The following is a 24,553-nucleotide window of genomic DNA, read 5'->3' on the forward strand; positions in this document are numbered from 1 at the left end:
AAGACCATCTAGTTTTAATCCCCTACCATGGGCAGGGACACCTTCCACAAGACCAGGTGGCTCAGAGTCCCATCCAACCTGGTCTTGAACACTTCCAGGGATGGGACATCCACAGCCTCTCTGGGAAGCCTGTCCCAGTACCTCACTACCTTCTACATAGAGAATTTCCCTCCCCCAGCCCTGTACACTTACTGTGCAGCTAAAGTGTGCATGGACATTTTTAGGGGGTGTGGAAAGGGCTGATATTTGTAAGGGATTTGGAGAGCACCATCAGGAAACAGAGCCTGAAAGTGAGATCACTAATGCCAAATTGTGCACAGCATATCAATCACACCTATGTTTAAGGTTTCTTTTGGCCACGAGCAAAGCCAGATGCCTTTGCATGACCACATAACTTCCAGGAATTCCAGACTCAGGCTTTCATGCCCTAAAAGCTGATGGGGTTTTTTTAGGTTTTTGTTGAGTAGTGTGCTGCAAACCATTTAGCACTTGGATCTCAGAGCCTCAGGTAAGGCAAATACAAAATTTGCCCCAGTGCTGCTGCACCAACTGTAATCTAAACAATTAAACCTGTGCTGGTTTTGGATCATGGATCACTTTTCCAGCTCTTAACACAACTGGTGTATCATCCATTATTAGACAATCTCTACCTTGATACAAATAATTTATTGTGAACTTTCAAGAGCAGACACTGAGATTGCTCTGTGTGAATCCAGGTACAGACTCATAAAGAGCACCAATGACCTGATGACATTGATGTATTTGGTTTGGAGGACACTTGACTGTGCCAAAAAAACCCTGCCGGGAGCAGGGTTAGAGACAAGGAGGCATCATCTGGTGCTGCCAGGATGATTGGGCTGTACTGGTTTGTTTGGAAAACAGAAGTGAGAAAATAGATTTTTCACTCTGATGTACCATCACTGCAGAGAAGAAGAGACACAGAAAGGGAAAGCTCTTGTTGTTCAGCACATCTGTGGCAGAGCCAAGTAATAAGTCCAGTTTCTTATCCATTGGATCACACGCTCCCAGTCATAAATAATTCTATCTCAAAGGTTCCCGGTGTCCTTGTCAGAAGCAATACACTGTTCATGGCTGAAGAAAGACAGAGTCTTATAAAAACCAGAAAAAGAGTTCCTTGTAAATCACCACATCTATACTTAGAAATGTGTTAGACTTTTCTAAGCTTCAGTTCAGATCATATAAAGTGTTTTTTTCTTTTTCCGAGTTGAAAAATCCATCCAAAGGTCAGTCAGGAACAGGAATAAAACTGTCTTTCTAATCTCAAGCTGCTGTAATAGCATTTTTGGCAGTGAATGATAAACTTGAGTAGTTGAGGTTTACATGACAGATGAAGTGAACATGTCTTTGTCTATACATTAAATGACTGAGCACTGGCCCTTTTTCATCTCTTCTCCCAACCTATCAGACTATTTATAGATTTTTACTACAAATGGACCTCCTGAACAGAGGAAGGCAGATCAGCTAGATCTGAAGAAAGCATCACGGTGGAGCTGTGCCCATAAAGCCATCACTCCTGGGCAGGAATCCCATTTTAGTGATAACCTCCCAGGAATATTAACTCTTCCTTTACCTGACAGGCATTTTTAGAATATTTCACAGCTTTTAACAAGTGTGAAGGATTGTTCAGGGAGATCTTATGGTCATGTAGGTGTTAGTTTGAAAGCAAAGTGCCATATCCTGGCTAGAGCTCTCAGGGACATCCAGGAAATGAGATCTACTGCCACTACACAGATTGCACCTGGCTGCAGGAACTTGAAAGCCATGATTCAGAACTCTCAACTTGAATAAAAAGTGGACACTTCTCATTACATAGTCCTTGATAACACTCAAGGATGGCAGAGATTTGGGGGCTTTTCTCTGTCATGCCTCAGAGATAAGAAAACTTTGCTGGAGACCTGCAGTCCTTGCTCTGTTAACTCTGGAGGAATATATTCAGGGTCTGCTTTTTTTAAAATATCTTAATGTTCATTAGAGTGGAGACTCTTCCATGACCTTGGCTATGGAGCTGCACAATAATGTGCCCTGTCTGTGCAGGGAGTCCTAGTGGAAAACAGGAATTTTCTACAGCAGTGAGTATGAGGCTCTCATCCCTGGATATTTTATCTTGGTAACTGAGGGTCAGGTCATGTGGATTTGAATCCTGATGTGTACAGGAGGGACTTTGCAGTGAGAAAAAGAGTTCTCTCCCTATTTTGAGTGAGTTTCCAAGCTATTGAATAAAAAAATATTTGAATAAGCAGGTTCTTCATCTTTTGGTGCTCTTCTGCAGGGCTGCTTGTGCTGAGGTGCCTCCTGGTCTGAGCTGCCACTGATCTCAGCAAGACTCAGTGTTGAGGTGGGTCTGATAAGCAGACCAGATCTGAAAATACAGGTACCTCTAGGCTCAAGAAGGTGTCTTCAGCTTCACAGTGAAAAATATTGTCAAGCCTCCCCTAGGTACACTGGAGACTTCAGGTTTCAGAGCAGCTGGTGAAAGAGAGGTTTAGGACCACAGTTTTTGAGCCTGAGCTGGGAGCTAGGGAGGCTGTAGGCTCCCAAATCTTTCAGGAGGATGATGTCCCACAGATCCTCTTCTGGGGGGCTGCAGTCTGTGGGATGTTTTTTCTTCAAAGCTGAACAGCAGCTCTCCAGGCCCTGCAGGGAGGATTTGGCTGCTCCTTGCCTTTAGGATGCCCTGGTACATATTCAGCTGCTCATGGCTCCAAGCAAGATGCTCCTTTCCCCATCTTCCCTCTTCCTCCAGGACAGGGGCCCCAGGCAGTGTCAGACTCCTAAGGCTTCAAACATCCAAATATTTTAGGTACTTAGATGAGCTGATGAGCTTTCCAATCCCATGCTGTGTAGAGGAACATAGAGCAGCTGGGAGAGTGTAGATTTAGCCTGGCACATATCTGAGGAGTTTTTGAGGATGCGAGAAAATATTTCCTACAGTTCCTAGTGCTGGGAGCAAAGGTGGCTCTTGGAGTCTGCAGGAGCTTGGCTCTGTACTTTGAAGACATGAACATCCAAGGTATCCTGGGGAGGGAGAGCAGAATGGGCTCTCTCTGCTCCAACAGCTGCTTCCAAACTTCTGCGGGCAGGGAAGTCTGCATCATTCCAGAAAGAGCAGAGGCCTCTCCAAAAGTGAACATGCAGAGGTAGAGTCAAACAAGAGTTCAGCCCTTCATGCTGCCAAAGAAATGCCTCTCACCCAGCAGAGGGGGGCACACCGCTCTTGGAATCCCTGTGAGCACAGTGGGAGCTCTTTGCTTTAGTAGCATTTGCATCCCTTTCCCAGCCATCCTGCTGTGTCCTTCTTCAGAGCCAGGCTGGGCTGTGAGAGGCATCACAGCTGGCAGTGGCACACAGAACCGTGTGGCCATGTCCCCATGGCTGGTCCCCAGCCCAGCCTGGCATCCTGAGCTCTGCATGTCAGTGCATTTCATGGCATGGCCCAGCATGGCTGGGCTGGGAGGAGAAAGCAGAGAAGACAAGCTTGGGGCTCGACTCTGTCTGTCTGTCTGTCTGTATGGGTGTGCCTGGTCCCACCTGAGATGCTGAAAAGCCACTGAGCTCACAAGTCTTCAGCAGGACTTGTCCCTCATCTCCCAGCCCTGTGAGGAGTGCAGGTTTTAGTAAAACATCTCAGGCATCACTAGACATCAGAGCACAGATTCAGTCTGGTGTGAAGAATCCTAAGTGTTGGTGTTTTCCTGTTCACTGGGTGTCCAGATTCCTGCTCCAGCCACTGGACATCCTGTCAACACAGCTGAGTAGCCTACACAGAGACTCATGCACAAGCCAGGAGCATCTCCAGTCTGTTGCCCACATGTAGATGCCATTTCAGAAGTGATCACTTCTGTTTGCTCTTCTTTATTTGCATGGGCTTCCACATGCCATGACTGAGTGCCAAGGGACAGCTCCAATGGCTCAAGGTGCCACCAGGTGCACAACCAAATTGAGCCCCAGCACCCTCTCCCAAGCTGGGTGAGCAGTGGTCTTGTCACTTGGCCAACTAATCAATGGAGGGATGAAACAGAGCAGATTTCAGCCTCTTTTGTCCTCATTTAAACCCTTGAGTAGTGCTTGAGCCCTGTGATCAACGTGGGCTGTGTTGGTGGGATGGAAAGCAAGAGGAACTGCTAGAGGTGCTATAGCCAAACTTTAGCTCCAAAGGGAAAACTCCACAGCAAAGTTTGCAGGAATAAAGGACAGAAGAATACAGCAAGAGGATTTGTCCATGAAGACATTTCCACACTGTCCACACAGCTGTCTGGGGTAAATAACAGCTGGATTCTCACAGTGCTCCTATGCTACCTTGACCACTCAGGGATTCACTTATGTGTTTCCAAATGTGTTTTTTCCTCTTCCCTCACAAAAGCAGCTTTTTGTGAATGAGAGCAGGTCCATCAATGGGAAACAATGGCTCATAAAGATGTAATGATTTGTTTGGAGACCTGCCAGGGGTTATTGTTTCTCCCAGTGAGCTTTTGCCTGAGCTGGAGGTTGCATTCAGAGCCTGCAGTTTCCTTGCTTTGCACCTCTGTGAAAGGAGCTTTACTGTGATGATACTGGGAACTTGGCTGAGCTCATTTTGCTACGAACTTTTCCTCTTATTCCTTTCCCATATTACAGAAACTTAGGTATGAGGCCAGACTCATACACAAAACTGTATCCGAGGATTTTCCTCAACACATGAACATGGGGATATTTTTTCCCACAGTGACCGACTGAAGAAGCAGTTTGTGACCAATCTGTGTCTTCACTTTTCCTCTTCCTCTCCTGTGATGTGGGCAAATTTTCAAGAGTCTTTAGTCAATATCTACAAAGGCATTTGAACATGCAGTACTGCAGTGCCACTGTGATAAGCATGGTGGAGCAGCCTGGTGCCATGAGCTGTGTGGCTGTGTGATGGCACATCTCCTCATTTCTGTTGTGTAGGAACACATGTTCCCATCCTTCTAGGCTTGCCACAGTAAATACAGCCCTGAGAAATCATTCTTCTAACACCAATAAAATCTGTCATTTCAAAATTTTTAAAGCAGTCTGTTTTGTAGCTATTTTTGGGAGCTGTGCCCTGTGTAAAATTCCATGCCCATTTCAAATACACTTACTACATTTCTTCCATCCTCTTGCTCTGCCATTCTGGCTAAAATTAAGATTAAAAATAAAAATAAAAGCCCAACAGCAATGTTCTGTACAGGCCAAAATATCTCAAACAAACTGGCAAAGCAGAGAGATTTTGAGGGTCATCAGCCCAACCTTCAGAGCCCTTAAGGCTTAACTTTCCATTAGTCAACAGCACAACTCATGTGGGTCCTAGTTCAACTGGTCAGAGAAGGGCACACATGACTGATTGGTTAATGGCAGATCATCTGGCACTTGGGAATTTTCCATAGTTTAACTTTTGATGGAGGAGGTTGGGTGGAACCACCTGCTCCCATCCCTGCTGTGCAATGGGATGGGTGCCCAGCAGCATAGCAGCAATGCCAACGCCAGCTGGGCTGGTTCCCAACCTTGACAAGGGCTACCACAAGCTGTGTATCAGAAAAATGCCAGTTCAGGGCAGAAATGCCCCTTTTTGCACTTGCACCTTGGCTGTTTAAAGTGACTTTTGACAGGTAACATGCAATTCTTCACTGCAAGGAATATTAAGTGTTGGAATGGGCTGCCCATGGAAGTGGTGGAGTCACTACCCCTGGAAATTCAAGAAACAGCTGGAGGTGGCACTTAGTGCTGTCTTTTACTTGACATGGTGGTGTTTGGTCAAAGGTTGCACTCAATGATCTTGGTGGTCTTTTCCTATTTCAATTATTCTGTAATTCTGTGGTTTCATTTCATATGTGGGTATGTAATCAGTGACCATCTCTGATAATACATAAGCTTGGACGTTAGAGGGATTTATCTATCCTAGAGCAGAAAAAGGGAGGGAAAAATCTATTCCCTTTAATTTCCAGCTTCATGGACTCATGTTCTTCCTGCCCTACTCGTGTTAAGTGTGTCCTTGCTCTCTCTCAGCCAGTTTGCTGTAAGTGTACCAAACTCAAAGGTCTGTGGCTGGGATGAGGTGAGATGTTTGGAAAAGAAACAACACATTTATTTTATGTAGATCAGCACACCCAATGGAGGAATTGCCAGGACTTTATTGGGTCAAAATCAGCTGACTGGAATTAGGTGGACTTCTTGGCAATCCTGTCATGTTGATGAGTAAGTGTCAAGAATCTGAACATTACTGATGCAGTCCTGTGGGTTAATGTTTTGCAGCTAAATCTCCTGTAGAAAAAGGTGGAGAGGGACTTTTGACAAGGGCATGTAGTGATAGACCAAGAGGGAATGGCTTTAAACTGACAGACTGGATATTAGGATGAAATTCTTTCCTGTGAGGGTGGTGAGACCTTGGCACAGGTTGCCCAGAGAAGCTGTGGCTGTCCCATCCCTGGAAGTGTTCAAGGCCAGGCTGAAAGGGGCTCTGAGTGACCTGGTCTAATGGGAGGTGTCCCTGTCCATGGCAGGGGTTGGAACGAGATGATCTTTAAGGTGCCCTCCAACCCAGACCATTCCATGATTCTATGATTCTATGAAATCAATGGGAATTTTCTTTTCTGTCCTTTGGCTTCTAGGCAGGATCTTCCACACAAATTATGATAAGCATGTGTCATGCACTGGGATAGGCATGCAAGAGCTGTCATAGGACTTTATGTGTCTTTACTTGAGATGCATTAGCTGTTCCTGGTCTTCTCCAGAATGGTCATTTTGGATAAAAGAGTTTCCCAAAACAATTTGTTAAAAACCAACCAAATGAAACCTGAAATTATTTTAATTCCTCTTTTGTTTAAATTCCAGGTTGCTTATGGCTGAGTGCTCCTCTTCCTGTGTGTATCTACTGAGTAGCCTTGTCTACACCCAGAGCAGGGGGTGACAGCAACCTGCCTTGGAGAGGAAGCTCTCTGGGCTGTCCCTGAACTACAATTTAAGGTGGTCAACTGCTTGCATGAACATGGCAAACCATCAACATGCTCTGTGGTATGTGCAGGAATATGTTCCATAGACAAATTCACTTGTGAGCCTGAGTCTGAAACATGAAAAATTTCCTCTGATGATGCAAAGGAGCCCTAAAAGGATGAAAATGTAGTACTTTTTTTTTTTTTTTTGATGTCTGCTCTGGCATGGAGGAAGTAAAAGATAGTAACAGAGAAGGTGAAAAGGGTCTGGTGGTAGTGACAAAGTTACTGATCTCAGGGAACTGTTCTCTAGAGCTGAAGGCCACATTCTGAAGTTGTGTCTCTGTCTGTGGGTGGACAGGAGTCATGCCTGAGTCATGCCTGGGGTTCTGTTTGTTTCCTCTGCTTCAGTCAGAGCTCTGCAGTCTTTTCACCCTCCCCTCCCATCCAACTGAATGTTTCTCCTGCCCCAATTGCACTGGGAAAATGCTAGAGTTGATTCCTAGGAACTGACTGAAGAGAATTGGAAGTGAAAGGGTCTTGGAAAAATGAAAAATTGCTTAATCCCACGCTGGAGCAGTTCCTCAACCAGCCTTTCTGCAGAATAGGAGCGTGGGAGCTCATGTGTGCTTGGGAGGTCATGGTGGGTGAAGCAGGACTGGCCTTTGCTGCAGCAGTTTGGAGATGACTGCGAGGCCACACTTGGGCAGATGTGGTAAGGACACAGTGCCGTGGGTCATTACCCTTCTGAGCTCAGAAAATGCTTCTTTTCTGATGTGCACTTGGCCTCTGACATCACCCCCTGTGCTGCTGTACCAGCCTGTTGGAGGGGATGTGCTGTGCAAACTGAAGCATTGAGCTCCCTCCATCTACTTACACAACTGGTGGTAGCCACCAACCTGCCATCAGCCAAAAGCCTGTCAAGAAGATGCATTGACATAAAAAGCAGCAGTAAAATATTTAAGGAATAGCTAGTCCATTGGTATATTTTATATTTTTTTAATTTGCACTATACACAGCCTTTTTGTGGGCTTGAGCAAGGAATCGAAACTCTTTCCTTTAGGTGTTTACTAGAAAAAAGTACACATTTCATTCCTGGAAATGATTTCAGTCCTGTTATTGATTTGTTTGTATTGATGGTTTTGGGAGCTTTTGGCAAAAGACCACGAGTATAAAACAGGGGAAGGAAGTCAATCTCAGCAATATTGTTTTGATTCCATGCACCCAATGACCACGTGGCATAGATTAATGGGAAACTGATGTTATTTATCTTTGTCTGCCAGCACAGCTCTGAGGCAAACCCATATCAAGCACTGAGAAATAAATGGGGGCTGTGCAGCTGGTCTGTGCTGTTACCAGAATCAGCCTCTGGTTCTGAGGTCTTCCAAGGTCACTTCTGACTGCTTTGGGTGGGACACAATGACATAAGCATGACCTCCCATCTAGATGATATTTGTTATGACCTGTCTTTTGTGTCTTTGATCTAATTAGGGCTATTGTGATAACCCATTATTTGTAAAGAGTCTATTTGTAAGTGACATTTTGATCTTTGTTCTTAGTTTCAGTTCTGTTTCACTTTCAGCATTATAGAGTCAAAAGGATTCCTAAATCTCCTCCTAAGTTATCCTGGGTCTTAAAAGTTCCCTGGTGTGCCTGCAAGGGCAGATGTGGGCTCAGGAGAAGAGGAGACAGTTTCCAAGACCAAGTGTAGAACCTGGTGGTGCTGAGTGTGTTGTGCAGAACCAGCTCACCCTAATCCTTTCCAGGTATCCTTACTGCTCTTCCCATTTCCCACCTGCTCTTCCTGTCCTTCTCCTACAGGTTCATAATAGTTATTTACCAGAAAACTCTCTGACATGCCCAGTGAGGGAGATCCTACCCATCTGTGAGAGTGAGGATGAGGAGCTTGTTTGCTCCAAGGGAGGAAGAAAGAAGCAGTGACCACCTGTGGCTTGATGCTGATCATCTCCTCTCCTGGCTTTGGTGGCTCAGCAAAGGTAAGGCATTTTCTCCCAGGTTTCTCCAGAGCCTGGAAAACAGTGTGGTCTTGGGGATGTCTGTGGAGAGTGAGATGTTCCCAGTTCTAGGAAGTGCTGGCACTGGACATGCTGTTTCTTTGACTGGCCTTTGTGCTCTGGCCAGTGCATTTATTGCAGAGTGCTGCTGCAAGGGCAGCATACCTAGGGCTTGACTCAGCCCCTGCTTTGCTTTTTATGGGCTCCCAGTCCAGTAAAGCCAGGATGCTTGGCTAGCCCAAGGTCATCTCTTGAGGTACTCAGAGCTACAGAGAAGTGCAAACCCCTTCATTTCACATATGGAAAGTGGATTTCTGTGGAGGACGAGTGAATAGCCAGTGTCAAATCACTCTGAAGGAGGCCAAGTGTGGTGCATGTTGCCTTCTCCCTCATCCATCAACCCTGCTCTGGCCTGATGCAAGAAGACTGATAACCTTTTTCAAAGGACCAAAGGGAACAATCTGAGTCACTTGAGGATGAGTCAAGTTTGGATGGATTCCCCACAGGCAGGCTTGGCAGCTGGCCTAGCACCCTTGAAAAAGGATTAACCTGTTCTGTCCCATCCCAGCAAGTGGGGGAAGAGCTCTTCTCAGAGTGGCTTGTGTTTCCAGACTGGAGCTCTCCATGCTCTGCACAGCTGAGGGTTTTTGGGGAAGGCACATCAGGTACCAAGTACAATGTTCCTGGTACCTGGGGACACAGATGGGGTCCATGTGCTTGAGGAGTAGGCTGAGGTGAAGGGGGCAATGACAGTGGTCTGGAGGAGCTTTAGCTGAGCTGTTTTCTGTGATTTTCCTCCTCATCACTTGTCTGTGATGCATTTCCCGCCACTGAGGGCTGTGATTTCTGGTTCTTCTCCCTGAGTTCAGTGAGAATTTTGCTATGGACATAAAGGGAAGAAATACCTGCCCATTTTAGGACTTTGAGCAACCAAGAGTCACAAGCTAAACCTCCAAATCTGGTAGAGATGCTGGGTTTGGGTGTATAAGAAGATCACAGAATATGCTAATTTGGAAGGCCCTGCACAGGTCACCCCAAAGACCACACCATGGTCCTGGGAGTGTTGTCCAAATGCTCCTTGAAATCAAACTGTTGGAGTCAGATGGTCAGGAATGGTCAGGCTCCAGTTACCTCAATAGGTGCTTTTAGTGGTATTTGAGATACCCTTAGAAATACTGTCTGATCAGTTGGTTCAGAAGGTCATGGATCTCCTGTAGTTCCTGAGAGGACAAATCTTCCATCCCCAGGTGGACTTTCAGACACTGGCATGAGACACTTTTGGAGCTCTCAGGCTGTGAGATGGAGAACAGTGGCCCTCATCCTTCTGAGCCTGGATGTCCCAATTTCTCAGCTTGCCACTTCTGGTTACTCCTTGTAGCTCTGTTAAGGAATTTTGGGCAGGATAGTCTAACTTTACACGGATAATGCTTCTATTTGGGAAATAGCAGATGTATCTCTTCAGCATGTGATGTATTCCAGCTTCACACCCCTCCTGGCTGGAAGGCAAGTACAGGTGCTCACATGGAGGGTCTGTATGTACTCACTGGAATCATTTTTCTCTCTTAAGCTCTTCCACCTTCAAAGGTGCTGAACCTTTGGGTTGAAAGATGAATTTCCAGGAGCTGTGTCAGGTAGGACATGCAGCAAACCCAAGCTACAAAACGTGTTCTTCCCCGCTCAACACTTGCTGTGTAATTCTTATGGTACCCACACCCATAAAACCCTTTGGCTAGGTGGTTGGAAATTCATCTCACTGTCTCCAGGGTGGGATTCAGCTCTGGCTGGAGACCCAGATGTGTGGGAGTCTCCATGTCTGTGTATCCATGTATACAAGCTCTGAACTCCCATTATACCTTGTGGAGAGACATCAGACAAAAAAGTCTTGATTCACTTGCAAATGTGTGGGTTCCTAACATTGTGTGAGATGTTTCCCAGGATCTCCCTTAGCATCCTGGAATGGAAGAATCATTAAGGTTGGAAAAGACCTTTTAAGATTATCAAATCCAGCTCAGCCTCCAGCTGCTCACAGCGATTGGGTTTTTCAAATCCTTCTTCTTGTCCTGAACTTTCCACCCTCTAAACAACCCCAAGGAGCCAGGAAAAACAACCCAGGTATCTCCAACTTTCCTCCAGCTTCTCAGAAGCAAAGGAACAGCACAGCCTGAGCCACTTGTCCCCCTCCTTTCCCCAGCTTTTCCAAGGGAACGCTCTGGCCTGTCCTTCTGCAGTGCTTCGTGACACCAGTTCCTCTGAAGGCAACACAACCGCAGGGCAGAGGCGAGGCACATTCCTGATAGGACCAAGATAGCTTTTTCCCATAGCTCCCAGGCAGTGGGAACAGGGCACTTTTTCAAAGGACTGCTGTGCCTAAAGTTAAAATAACAGGAGGAACAGAGTGGGAGATCCAAGCTGGATTAGAGTGCTTGGGGCTCGATTCCTTCCAATTGAAGTAGAAAAGAGAAGATGACAAAAGGATGCACTTGGTAAGTTTCCAAAAATACTTGTGTGACCATTTTGATATCTCTTTGGTCCCATAGCACCACAGGAATAAATCTGCCTGATTTGAGTTTGTACACACAATCCAAACTGCAGCTTTGTTTTGTTAACAGGGATTACCAGGCCTGTGGTTTTGTTGTTGTTTCCAAAAGATTTCTCCTGCTGTTGGGGTAGATGAGTCCCTCTTCCCACTGAGTCCCTCTTCATACCCCCCCATGGAAGAACAATATTGACATAAAGTCTAAAACACTTAAAATCAGATGGGCTGAGTGTTGTTTTATGACTTGGAAGCCCCAAGCTATCTTTGTCCCTCTGATTTGTCCATAATTTTACAAGTAATGGAAAATCTTGTCTGCTTTCAACCTATAAATCTCCATCAGCTACAGAAATGCCTCTCGTGAGAGAATAAATATATGGGTGCTCTGGGGTCACCATGGTGTTGTAGGTGACTATCTTTGAAGCTTTCACAATGGAGCCTGTAAGAGCAAGGAAGGGGAAAATCTGCTCCTTGTTATTTTAAAGCTATATCTTGAAAAACAGGAACTCGTGCCAGGACAGTTTATTTTGGTTAAAGCCAAGTTGTGCAGCAATTCCCCTGAGGGAAGACTGAACTTGAGAGCAGAGAGCAGGAGAGAGACAAGCTTGGGGGGAGACTGAGTGTTTAATCAATGCTGAGTGATTGTGGATTCTTGGGAGCATCAGCACCAGTTTTGGATCAGGTGAACAGTGTTCTCCACAGATGCCCAGACAGCTGCAAGCCATGAAGAACATTGGGAATATAAGTCACAGCTGAACTCACCTCGTCCAACACCTCAATGTCACTGCAGCTCAGACTTTGTGCTGTTTTGTCTTCATGTGTCCCATCATACCTGGAGCTGAGGGGATGCACAGGCTGTGTCTACAGCAGCAGATCACTCAGGAGCATCCCAGGGGCATAAACATCATCTGTACAGCTAAACTGGATGGGCTACAAGGCAGGGACTGGCTGAGCAAAGTCCCTCCCACTGTAGGAGATCAGGTTTGTGATGACCTGAGGATTCTGAGCACACATAAGTCTGTGAGACCTGACAAGAAGCATCCCAAAGTCCTGGGGGAATTGGTTGAGGCAGTTGCCAAGCCACTCTCTAAGGTATTTAAATAGTCATGGCAGCTGGTGAAGTCCCCAGGGACTGAGAAAAGGAACCCATTGAACTTATTTTTAATGAGAATAAAAAGAGTGACTAGGAGGACTCTGGGAATGACTGACCTGTCAGCCTAACTTCTTTTAGCACTACAAAGTCTCGTGATGAGGATTTTCACAGTGTGACCACATCTCACATGAACAACTGACTTGCATTTTGCCTTGAAGATTCCTTATTTTAGTTTCATCAGATTCCCCTAGATTTTGCATTAAAAGAGACAGTGAAAAAATCACTACCCTTTCTGTTCCTTTCATGGTTTTGTAAATCTCTGCATCCTTCCTATTGCTCTCTCTTTTTTTTTTCCCAGCCTGAAAAATCCTGGCGTGCACTTCACTCCTGACTTTCAGCATGCCAAAATCCGAGATGATGTTTTCATGGTGCTTCCAAACCAAGATCCTGTTCCAGCCCATCATTTCAATCTGTGTTTTGAAACCCCTCTTAATCCACTTCCCATCCTTCCCACATGGAACTAGCAGCACAGCTTGATTCTCAGAGCAGCTAAATTTTCCATCCAGAGAGCTGTGATCATTTCATGGAGAGACAGAAGGCGGCAGAGATAAATGTCAATGGCAACATGTGGCTGTTAAATGTGAGCAGCAAAAGCAAAATTTGCCCAAGGCCTGTGAGAATACGTGTCACCTCCTCCTTGTTCACCTGCCAGGGACATGGAAAAGCAGCTGCAATTCAGGGAGGTGGCACAGACTGTGGGATTTGAAATCACACCCTGGGCTTTGGAGCCAAATCTCTGTGACTGCAAACTCCAACTGAGTGTGTGAGAGCTGCAAACAGGAATCACCCTGGCCACACATCCCCACTCCTTCCAGGAACACCACAACTGCAGCCAGGGCCCTGGGGATTTCTGCAGTGTCTTCCATCCCTCTGAAGTCCTTTGGAGAACTGGACAAGCTGGCTTTGCCTGGAAAGGGAAGAAGGCTTATCCTACTGGAAAGCAGCTGGAATGATCACAGATCTAAACTACCCTGAGACACAGCAGCGGAAAACATTGGAGGAGGAAATTGCAGAAAACTCATTCTACCCTTTGGATAAGACCCAGCAGGATCAATTTTTCCTGTTCCTCAGACTTCTCTTTGAGATGGTTCTGGAGGGGTTGTCACTGTGGGTGCTGTGCTTGTCACGAGGTGGGAGGGAATGGATGAGAAGCAAATGTTCAATGAGAAGCAATGATCAATGTTCAATGATCCTCCATCCTGCTGGGCTTGGGTACCCACCTGCTGGATGCTCTTCTCCCATCCAACATGTTTGGAAAAAAACAGTTTTTCCTTTTCCAGAATTCCTGACCAACTCATTCCCACTCCACACTTGTCCCTTTGTGTACCCTTCTTTTATTTTCATATTCTGGAGAAGTAGATGTTTGGAGAGAGAGCTGGTGGGTCTGAAGTGCTGCATCATCTCATCTCATCTCACCTCCAAAGGATTTTCTGTCTCAGGAGAGTTTTCCTTTCCATCCTCTTCTTTTCCATCCTTTTCTCACCAGCCAGATTCTTTTTCTGGGAATCGCTTTCCTGAATCTGCCAATCCCTTTTTTCCATATCTGCTGTATTCCCTGGCTGCAAAAAGAGAGTTTTCCTGAACTGTTTTCCTGAATTTTCGTGACTTGCCTTCCTGAATCGCCCAATCCCTTTTTGCCATATCTGCTGTATTCCCTGGCTGCAAAAACAGAATTTTCAAACTGCTTGCCACAGTCAGGATTGACAAACCCTTGTCAGGAAATTGCTGGACAAGAAAGTTCTGCTGAGAAGGCAGATTGTATTTACAGATCAAAATATTCCCACTGAGGACTTCGGCAGTTAAAAACATGTAGTTTAATGGCTCTAAGAGTTAGTTACTGCACTCCTGTGCTTATCTTATTTTATTTTATTTTATTTTATTTTATTTTATTTTATTTTATTTTATTTTATTTTATTTTATTTTATTTTATTTTATTTTACTTTGCTTTATTTCACTTTATTATAATATACTTATTTTATTACTTTATTTTATTACTTACTTTAATTTTATTACATTTTTGCTCTCTAAAAGAATCCTCACCCCTTTTTTTTTTTAATTTATTTCCAAATAGAAAAAAATCTCACCTCGAAGCATAAAAGCAAAAATTCTGATTTGGCTGCAATTAGATGAAAATGAACATCTTAGTCGGGATAAAACAGAGAGAGGTTGCTGCACCACAGCCACTTCCCATGTCTGGGTCAGCAGGGATGTGTTCCCTGGACAGTCTGCCCTTCTGCACATGCTCCATAATTTGGGGACATGGGAATGACCAGGGGTTGCCATATGGAGAAGGGACCCGTGCCTGTGGATGGCATCTCTGGGGTAGGGGATGGTGTGGGACAGGGGCACCCCAAGGAACCCTTGTGGGGAGCACTGTGGAGCAGGCTGGGTCTCTGCCCAGCATGGGCAGGGGACCAGGGGAGCAGACAGGGCTGGTGGCAGAGCAGAGAAAAAAGCAATTTTTGGCATTGGCTTTCCTGGTGCAGGAAATGTGGAGTTCCAAGTCCCCTTATAAGGAAGAGGAGGAGCCATGAATCATGGCAGGGCATGAGCTGGGGAAGGACTGCAGGACACACGTGCTGGAGAGGTTGAGCTGGGAGGATCCACAGCAAACCTGGAGCAGCATGAGATGCCTTTGTCCTCATGCAACCTGGGAGAGCCCTGAGGACATGGGGACTGAGGGTGCGGGAAGAGAAAAGTCCCTTGAGTCCCTTGGGTGGGACCACAGACTGTTCTTCTCCTGGGGAGGGATGAAGGAAGGCTCCTGGGCTGTGTCCAGCCTCAGCAAACATGGAATTGTGCCTCCTCCTGTGCTGTTTTCTTTGTGGGTGCTTTGAGCAGGGTTACTCTGACACACCTGAGCCTGCAGGGGACCTGACCCCAGCCCAGGTGAGGGATGAACAGGTACAAGGACATTTGGAACAGGAACTCCAGGAAAGTGGCCACAGCACCAAGCCTGACAGAGTTCAAGAAGAGTTTGAACAATGATCTCAGGAACTTGGTGGGATTCTTGTGATTGTCCTGTGCAGGGCCAGGGGCTGAACTTGATGACCCTTGTGGGTTGCTTCCAACTCAGGATATTCAATGATTCCATGGTTTGATCTCTCTCTTCCTATCAGGGCTAAAACCAGACTGCAAATCTTCAGAGTCACTGGCAGATCTCCTCCTGACTTCAGCAGCCTCAGGATTTTGCGTCATTGCTGGGTAATTTGCCCAGAACAATTTTGGGAGGAAGTATTAAGAAAAAGGATCCTGTAGATGACCAGTGGCCAGCCATCACATATGAGTCTCTGAATTCTCTTATTCACCATCTCTATTAACTCCAGATGTGCACAGATTGAAAAATATATTTGGGGAGCATCTACTGACCTGACAAAGTGAAATAATTTCCCCCAGACTTCCCATTTTAAATGATTTGTTCCCATCTTTCTGCTCCTTTGTAGCAGAACCTGTGGGATTGCAGTTGGAGGGGAGGAGATGGGGCAGCTTGATGAAATGATGTGTATTAGCATTTTTTTTTCTATTCCTGACTGGAAAAATCCCTCTCACCACTTCCAGGGCAGAAGCTCATGAGAGAGCAGGAGCTCTTGGCAGTCCCCATCCAGTGCAATGGAAGGTGTGCCAGCCCTGTGGGACATGGGAATGGGATGGCAGCATGGACTATGTCCCACACAGTACCTAAACCCAACTCTGAGCATGAGACTGTGCCACCAGACCCAGCCCTGGGACTGCACAAGCTCTGTGCCACCAACAGCTCTGTGCAGAGCATGTTTGGAGCCAGTGGTTTAATAAATCATAGAATCATTAAGGGTGGGGAAGATCTCTAAGATCATCAAGTCCATTAACCCAGCACTGCCAAGTCCACCACTGAACTGTGTTCTTAAATGCCACATCCATGGTTTTTTAGCACTTCCAGGAATGGTGATTCTACCACTTCTCAGGGCAGCTTCTTCCAGTGCCTGAGCAACCTTTCAGTGAAGAAATTTTTCCTATATCCAATCTAAACCTGCCCTGGCACAACTTGAGGCCATTTCCTTTCATTCTGTCACTTGTCACCTGGCTCTGGTCTCTTTTCAGAGAGTTGCACAGAGTGATGAGGTCCCCCCTGAGCCTCCTCTTCTCCTGAGATTTTGGGTTTGCACTTGGAAAAAGTGTGGATGCTCTTGGCAGGGGCACTGCACAAACAAGGGGGTGGATCCAGAGGGAAGGAGCAGATGCTGGTTTGTGTTGGACACAGGATGAATGCAGCTTTGGGGGTGTTTGGGTTTTACTTGGTCATATCAGGTTTTCCTCTTAGCTGGTGACAGGACCAGTGTGAGGATGGTTCTGCACTGGCTGCAAACCCATATTTCCTGTTTGGTAAAACCCCCAAGTCTTTCAGAGTTTGTGGCAAAGGGTGTTTCAGAGAGCATCTCACTTGCCATAAATTATGTTTCACTGGAAAAGTTTTTGGTTTTGATTTGAAGGAAAAAGAACTGGCAAATCCATCCCTTCCCATTACTGACTTGTTTTAGCGTTTTATTATCTGTATTGTTTAAGCATGTGCTTAATTTTTCTTTTGAACTTGTTTGGTTTCCTAAACACAAGTTTGAGCCATGCTGTCAGACACTAAATCTCTTCTGCAGACACTCCAGAGGTCTGTGCTGACCTCACCTCACTCTTCCTTTGCCTGTAGACAGCTGACCACTGGGGCAGAACAGCTGATTTATCCTGATGTAAATCAAAGCACAAACATTGCCCCAACCTATTTTTATTTGGCCAAGAGAGATTATGGAGTACAACTGTGATTACAGGAGTGCAATGGGTGACCTGTGTGAAATCTGGGCTGCTGAGAGGCTCAGATAATCCTGCATGATGCTGTTATGACTCTCTCACCATCACAGCATGACCTGTGGTGGGCACAAAGCCAGTGCAGGTACCAGGCAGGGCCAGTGTGCAAATACACACAAGCACAGGCAGCTCTGGTATTCCCAGCTTTCTGTGCTGAGCACAGAAAAGGTCTGGATGGAGAAATAGAGTCACTGTCCCCATTGCCACGTTTGTGCCTCTGCTTTTGGACTTGTGTCCTTGTACCTTGCACTCTCCCCAGGTTCATGTAGCTCAGTTTTGCCCTCCAGAAAGCTGTGTTGCATTCCTCAAGCTCCTCTTTATCAACTGAGGAGCCAGGGAGCATCGTGAATAAAAGCTAGAGAGCAGGACACCTGCCAGAGAATTGCAATTTTGCCTCAAGTAGGTGGGTGTGAGCCAGATTTGCCCTGCGTCAAATCTTGATTTTTCATTGTGCATTCAGCACTGTCAGCTAACCTTTTTTTTTTAATTTTAATTTTTATTTATTTTTTTTAATTGCTGTTTTGAAAACCTGAGACTGCCCATGGCTTTGCTGTGGTTTTCTCCAACAGCACCTGCCACAGAGGGAGTTGGCTGCCAAGAAGAACAAAAATACTGCTCCCAAAGCCTCTAGCTGTGCTGGCTTTCCATCCTTGACCTGCTGCAGCAAACATCTACCCCTCTGCAGTGCAGGAGAGGTGGCTGAGAGGCAGCAATCTCTGGTTCCTGTAGCTCATGTGGAAAGCTTACTCTGCACCCACTCTTATCTAAACATGCCTAAGCCCCAGCAAGCTGCTTCAGCTCCACTGGCTTAACACTTCAGGCTGTTTTGAAAGTGAATTTGTAAAGACATTAACTGTTATTTAAACAGTTTAGCCACAGAATTACCCAGTGGTGCAATCCAGCTGCCAGAAGAGGAGACACAGGGCTCTTTTGCACTGTGGATCAAACAAAACTTGGCCAAAGCAGGTGGGCCCTGGAGGATGCCAAAACCAGGGGTGATGGAGGGAGTGCGAGCTCACTGGCTTTCCTCTTGGCAGGAAATCTCATCAAGTGTTGGGTTGTAATTTTTTTTTTAATGAGCTCGTTTGTGTCCAAATCAGACCAAAACCAGATTTGTTTCCCCTTGAAGCTTCTGGAAGACTGGAAGGAATCAGGCTCCTGGTTGTCCTGATGCAGCTGGCTCCCCAGGGAGCACATTTCAGGTGGTGGGTCCAGGCCTTGGGCTAGGGACATGTGGGGAGATCAGGGTTTGCAGACAGGGCTTCCCACACCCTAAATCTCATGGCAGACCTCACCTCCTCTTGGGCAACATCCCCCCAGCTCCTGGTTTCCCCTAAGCTCAGGCAAAGTCCTTTTACAGTGCAGAAAGTATTTAGGGGAAACATGCTCAAGAATTTGGGGAAAGACTCTGGAAATAGAGCTTTTTCAGACAATTGCAGATAATCAGTTCCTCCAAGCTGAACATGTGACAAGGGTGATGGGAGTGGTGAGGCCCTGGCTCAGGTTTCCCAGTGAATCTGTGGCTCCCCCATCCCTGGAAGTTTCAAGACTGGCCTGGGTGGGACTCTCACCAGCCTGGTCTAGTGAAAGGTGTCTGTGCCCATGGCAGGGGGTTGGAACTGGTTGATCTTTAGGTTGCTTTCCAACCCACATAATTCCATCCTCTGTGACTCTAGGGCATGCTCCTTGTCCTGATGCAGCTATAATAAAATAGATAAAGCATAGAGGAGTGGAGAAACTGAGGCACAGACACTTCAGATGACATCTCTGAGAATTAAAGTGGGTTTCCTACAAAAGTCAAGCTTTCCTCCTGCAGACCCCACTGTATGGGGCATTCAAGGCAAGATCTTTCATATTCTGATAATGCATAAGAGAGAAACTAGTTAAAAACAAACCAAAGTGGAGTTGTCAACCTTGCTGAGGAGTCTGAATCAGGATTGTTTTTTCTTACTTCTCTTTTTCTCTTGGCTGCTGTCTTAGCACAAGCCCTGAAATTTGTCTTAGTTTGCAATAAAACATTATCTTATTTACCAGTATTCTTCCTTTTGAGTGCATTGCCTTTCTTGGCTATTTGATTTCATTCCTCTGAAGCTTTCAGCTGTGCAGCCGGGAGAAACAACGGGCATTGTTTTGTATTCAGACTGAATGTTAAAACCTGGAACAGAAAAAGCAACAGCAGCTGCTGGAAGGGCTCAGACCATCAGCTCCCTCTGCTGACCTGCAGTGAGGAGAAGCAGTGCAGCCAAATTTTGGGGTTTCAGGAAAATTGAGGATTGAAAGGACATTGGGCAATATGACTCCTGCAGCGCAAAGGTGGGGACTCAGGGATGACTCTCCAGAGTCCCTGCCAATTCAAGAACTAGAGGACACCAAGAGAAATTACTGAGAGCCATGTCTGAGAAAAAAAGAGGTGGTTGTTCACACTCTGTGTTATAAAACCTGAGGCTGTGGATATGCAAAGTTTGTGTACACTCCAAAAGAGACTGGAAAAGTTTGGCAGAAACGTTCACTGATGACTACAAAATGCAAAGATCCCTTTTCTTACCTGGGAAATTCCCAACCCACAAGCTGCTGAATGCTGGGAAGTGTTTCAAGGAAATATTGTTACACATTTGTTCTAAGCCTATGTTCTTTCTTGGGCGTCCACTGTTGGAGGCAGGATGCTGACTCACACAAGTTGTTCTCCTGCTGGTCCCAGGGGATGGCTGAAGGGTCCAGGAGAAGTGATGTATGTACAGCTTGGTGCACCAGAGCCAGAGAATGAAAACGTCTAGGATGGGGTCAAAGAAATCCTTATTTTAGTGGGAAAATGGATGCAGTTACGTCCTGTTGCTGTCTCAGCCTCCATGCTGAAGGAACTGACAGTGTGGAGACATTTACACCAAATGGAGACATTGAAATAGCCCAGAGGATACAGACCTTGGGTTCAGACACAGCCTGGTGGCTCAGGGTTTTCTTCTGAATCCTTATTTTTGAGCTAGTGGAAACAGGCTGACATGACTGACATTCAAATGTAGCTCTGTAGGATGAAGAAACTCTTCAAACCCTTCAAACAGGGTGATCATAATTTGTACAGAGGTTCCATCATCACTGGTGAAGCCACTGCAAAGACTAGGTGGGAAATGGTGCATAAATAGTAGGAAGCCCAAAATATAATGAATGTTTCTGAAAATCAAGAAGTTGCATTAAAACAGCATGACATTGAGCTGGAGAATGGTGATTATTTTGAGGTGTCTCCTCAGAGCTTTCAGGGGAAATGCTGCTCTGGCACCCTTGGGAGCTGAAAGCTTTGTTTTCCTCAGACCTCACAGGAAAGATGGCACAGTTGCCTAACACTATCTCCAAACTTTGTGGAATCATTTAGGTGAACACAAGGCAAACACTGCATTTGTGTTTCCCAGGGGGACAGATCTGTACCTGATTTGTCAATGTCATTGACCCCCATGGAGCAGTTCTGGATAGGATTCAGTTGCTGAAACACTCTTTATTTAAAGTAGATCCTGTGTCTTTTCGAAAGAGCCTCATGTGGATGACTTGGATACCCTTGAACACCTCTGTGGATTTCTCCTTTCAGGCAAGTAAATCCACCCCAAGCTGAGTTTGGGCTGGATTGAGTCCTAGGGTTGCTGACTGTAACTTCAGTGCCTATAGTGGAAATTCAGACACCAAATTTGGGAGTCTCAAATTTGCTCTGCTCTGCTCTGCTCTGCCTCCTAGGTGCCATTCATGCAAACCATTTCATCCTGTTTTCATTCCTCTCAGGCAAACTTGGGAGGAGAGAACAAACATTTGTTTTGTTGCAGGATAATGCCCCCATCCTCCACATGTAAACCCCTGGCCACACAAATGAGGGATGATGAGGAAGGACTGGCCTGGAGCACAGTTTTCTTGGGGCTTTTCTGTCCACTGACAAAAATGGTGGTACTTGTGACAATGTGGGTCAGCAATTAGATCTCTGTGGCCTTTCCAGGCTCTGTTCCATTTTCCAAAGACCTCTCTGTCCAGCAGGACAAGAGCTTGCTTTGCTCTCAGAGCAGGCAAGGTGACTGTTCTAGGAAGAATTTGACATTTTTGTCATGGTTGGCCCCAGCATTCCTTTGTTTATTTATGGTGACATCAACCATGACAATGGCTTACAGAAAGTTGTGCAGCTCTGGAACTACATTTCCTTTTTTCCTTTGAAGAGCTCTCAGGAAAAAAATGTTACATTCCCTGGGACATAAAGTCTTCACTTGATGGATAAGAGTTTTGTTTATACAAGAGCTGGAGACGAATGCCTGAAAAACCCATGCCCTCATCCTTCTCCTTCCAGCCACAGTTCTGTAAGATGAGAGCTAATGTCACACCTGCCTCCTTCTTTCATCTTATAAAATATTTATTCATCCTTCCTCCATAAAGGTTGTCAACACTTCCCTCCCTTAAAAAAAAAAAAAGGAAGAGAAAAGAAACAGAAATTGGTATATTGCCAAGAAAATGGTGTCTCCAAGAGAAAAGCTGCATCTCCGAGTCTATCATGTTCTAATTTTCTCTGCAGGACTTTCAGGAAGGAGGTGTTGTGAATAGATAAAATGAGAAGTAATTTCTGTCCCACCAGACAAACTGCCCAGGTGATGCACTTGAAAAATAAAGAATAATTATCCTTAGGGTGGGAGTATAGTCCAGACCCTCCCATGCCTTGGAGCATTGCATGGCACTGACGTGCCAGCAAATCCAGTTGGGCTGGTAAAGCTCCAAGCAAAATGGACTGTAGTGCACATCTGCCTGGTTACTGCCATGTTTATCTGCTGCTTAATGTGGGGGCTCCTGGGCAGCCTGGGCTTTCTGTGGACCTTCAGGTGAAATGCCCAGAGCTGGAGATTCCAGGATGCTTGCCTGCCAATCTGCCTTGGAACCTGGCCTCTGTTCTGTTTCCTGGGGAAAAAAAAAGAATCCTGAAGAAATCTGTATTTTGAAACAGCACCCCAAAGACCCCTCCCAGTTCTATCACCTTCATCTGCAGAGTGTCAGCAGCATGGGGAGATGAGGACAGCCTCTGAAATCAGCAGGGAATGAGCAGCCACTGGATGATGGTGCCTTGTGGCAATGCTGGGATGCTCCCAGCCCCACACCTGATTTCCCTCCTCTGCCTCCTTGGCCTGGCATGATGGGTTAGAAAAAGCCACTTTTCTCCTGATCACCTCCTAATATGGGCCATGTCAGCCTGTGGGGAGTTCACTCTGGGCAGAGCAGGGTTCTGATGCTCAGCAGCTCCTTGGTGTACGTCCACCCTGCCATAAACCTGCCCTGACCAGCTGAGGGCTCGTGGTGATGGTGGGAGCTTGGCTCACACGAAGCCTCTGCAGATAGAAAGCTGATGTGCAGCTACATTTATGGCAACAGTGAATTTGCTGCCTTTCTTTGCCCTTTTTTCCCCCAAGGCTGTTTCCTGCTGCCACTGAAAGCACTGGATGTTTTGTTGTCAGCTGAGATAGGAACATGATCTTCCTTTGAAGAGGAGTAGCTTTCATTCCTGGCTAGAGGTACAAAAGCACAAACCTACCAGGCACAGAGCAGCCCTAATTCCTGCTACCTTTGCTGCCTCTGTTTTCCTCAGGGCTCAGATTAACAGGTCTCCATTTCTGCCCCTTGGAACCAGTCCTTTTGGTGAGGGCAAGGCATTGCATAGACTGAACTGAAGACTTGACTGCTGTGGACGGAAGGTTTTTGCCTTTTGGCTTGGGCAGACCAGGCAGCACTGTGCACTGCTGGGATTGCTTTCCTGGGACTGTGTTGAGAAATCTATGCTGGTGGGAGCATCCTACAGCCAGCCAGGTCCTTTGGAGAGGTACAGCATGGTCATCTCCACCTCCCTGAGCTCACTGCCTGCCTGGTAACCTGCTGGTCAGCCTGTTTTTAGCTCAGTGTAGGGAAAATCCTGGGAGAAGGAGCATGCAGTTGTCTTTTCCTTAGGTGGAGTCATTCTTCAGTGTGGCCCCAGCCTTCCCCAAAAATGCATTTCACATTATGACTGATAACTGATCTGATTATTACAGAATAACTGTGTTGCTGAAGGGTTGTCAACTTCCAAAGCCCTCTCTTGTGGGGGTCCCAGTTGTTGGTTTCTCTGGGTCTGGATTGAAGACATCTGAAACGGTATTTCATGTTTGGACTCAAGTGTTTATTATTTCTTATCAGTAAAACAGTCTCATTACTGTGAGTTCTGCAGGCTTTCATTAGCAAGGCACAAAATGGCTAACAATCTCTTGTTACATGGTCTTTTAAAACGAAACTATCCAATTAAGAGCTGACACCTAGATTATTTTCCCTTTTAACCCAATACCTGATCCCAAAGAGCCCACAATGTGGACTTTTCTGCCCAATTACAAAATGCCACCCAAACCCAAGAAGAAGAAGGAAGAAGCAGCATGAAGAAGGAACCCAGGATGACGCCCTGTGCCCTCCATCTTGTTTCCATCCACAACATACTGAAAATCCCAAAACCTAAATTTCTCACCAAGTGATACACCTACACTACTCTCTATAATTTATTTCACACTTTTGTGGATTCTAGTCTATCTTGAAATCTAGGAAACTTTCTCCATGAATGAGGGTCAAAGTCAGTGCTCCCCTGGGGGTCAGGGCATCCCAGAGCAGACAGAGAAATATTCCCAGTGCCCTGGGTTTCCACACACTCAGGCTGGGTGGAAGCTCAGGACACAGTCCAGCTGTCCAGTGCTGAGACTGTGTGGATATGGGAAGAAAATGCCTTTTTTTGGTTTTTCCACCAGGAAGGACCCAGCACCTTCCAGACACAGGCCTTGGGTGGAAGGATGGGGACAATGAATATAAACACAGCAGGGCATGGAGGACATTCTCTTTGTTGCCTTTTTTTCAGGTGCATGATGTGGTTCTGTCCAAGATGGACACAGACCAATCTGTGCTGAAAAAGGTACAGAGAGCCAGGAGTGCCCCAGAGTCACAGAATGGGACTGGAAGGGGTGGAAGGGACCTTAAAAATCCCTCTGCCCATCCCCAGATCTGTCCATCTTACCACATCTCAAGGTACCAATGTCTACCAAGACATTTTCTTCATTCAACTTGG

Source organism: Molothrus ater, chromosome 1 (genome assembly GCF_012460135.2).
Source record: "Molothrus ater isolate BHLD 08-10-18 breed brown headed cowbird chromosome 1, BPBGC_Mater_1.1, whole genome shotgun sequence".
Taxonomy (NCBI): Eukaryota; Metazoa; Chordata; class Aves; order Passeriformes; family Icteridae; genus Molothrus; species Molothrus ater.